The sequence below is a fragment of the Dipodomys spectabilis genome, unplaced genomic scaffold (genome assembly GCF_019054845.1).
Source record: "Dipodomys spectabilis isolate Male_0828 unplaced genomic scaffold, ASM1905484v1 ptg000228l, whole genome shotgun sequence".
NCBI classification, from domain to species: Eukaryota; Metazoa; Chordata; class Mammalia; order Rodentia; family Heteromyidae; genus Dipodomys; species Dipodomys spectabilis.
In genome coordinates, this window is record NW_024870905.1 from 6,596,150 (window position 1) to 6,597,605 (window position 1,456).

The window sequence follows — 1,456 nt, forward strand, 5'->3', positions numbered from 1 at the left end:
ATTAAACATATTTAAAACATTAAAACTTTTAACAAACCTTAACACTTTCTATAGTGTTCATTATGGCAGGTTCCTTGTACAGAATAATTGAATTCCTCCTCCTACACATCCGTTGAACAACAAATATATGGAATTATTTTGTTTTGGACATGTCAATCTTGACTTTATTCTTAAATGTGTTCTTATGTAAGAAATACATGGTTCTAAAATTTCACAACAATTCTTTTGAATTTAATTTTTGTGGAATTGTCTAGTTTAAGAAAATCAATTACACTTTATATATAAAATTGTTCTGTGCTCAATTCAGTAGCACATACACTAACACTGGAAGAATAAAGAGAAGAATATCCCCTGACTGAGGATGACACTCGACTTCGTGAAGCATTCCAGATTTTTAAAAGAACAGATGCTGGATAGGATGTGGACAGAAGGGAACCTTAATGCCTTGTTGGTAGGAGTTTAAACTTGTTCGAAGACTTTGGAAAGTAGTATGGAGGTTCCTCAAAAGACTACATAGAGCGCCCCTAACACCCAGCAATCCCATTTTGGGCATTCACCCAAATGATCACAAACAAGACCATACTAAAACTACCAGCAAAACTATGTTCATTGCAGCATTATTTACCAAAGCTAAGATATATAACCAAACCCGATGTCCCACAGTAAACGAACGGATCAAGAAAATGTGTGTGTGTGTATGTGTGTGTGTGTGTGTGTGTGTGTGTGTACTGGAATTCTATGCCTCCATCAGAAAGAATGACATCACCCAGTTTGTTAGGAAATGGAAAGACTTGGAAAAAATTATATTAAGTAAATTAAGCCAGGCCCAAAGAAGTGAAGTAAGCCAGGCCCAAAGACACATAGGTCCCATGGTTTCCTTATTTTCAATAACTAGTATGTGTCTGCTACAAGTAGAAAACATCATATAAGTTGATGTTAGGCAAAATGAACCCCAAGATAAGGATTCAAATGGTATTTCTTTCTTGCGATTGTTTCTAAGATATTTATAAGATCATTTCTTTGTTGCTTTGTATGTTCCTCCTGCAAGCTAAAGCCCCTGTTTTCACTGTATTTGATGTTGGTACTATTTGTGGAGTGGAAGGGAAACACAAATCGTTTAAATAGGTATGCAGGTGGACACATTGCAACAATGAGATGAACAAGTCGTTGTGTCAAAAAATGATTTTGGCCGGGGGTTGAGGGATGTGGACAGTGTGGGGACTGGGGTGGGGGAGGGGTTAGTGTGGGTGGGGGATGGAAGATGGGCAGGGATGGGAAGGGGAAACAAAGGAGGAGCAAGTGGACCCATTGCAACAATGAGATGTACAAGTCATTATGTCAAAAAATGAACTTTACAACTTTGGTGGGAGGAGGACCGGATGGGGGAAGTGGGAGAGTATGGGAAGGGATGGGAAGGGGAAGCAAAGAGGAGGCAACAATGCTTTATAAGAAATGT

At 38.6% G+C, this 1,456-nt stretch overlaps 1 non-coding gene across 1 annotated transcript; it reads left to right on the forward strand.

Moving 5' to 3' along the window:
- Positions 1-294: 294 nt before the first annotated feature.
- LOC122123456 lies at positions 295-396 on the forward strand. The gene has a single exon (XR_006150403.1). It is a non-coding gene; the product is annotated as a U6 spliceosomal RNA (small nuclear RNA).
- The last annotated feature ends 1,060 nt before the right edge of the window (positions 397-1,456 follow it).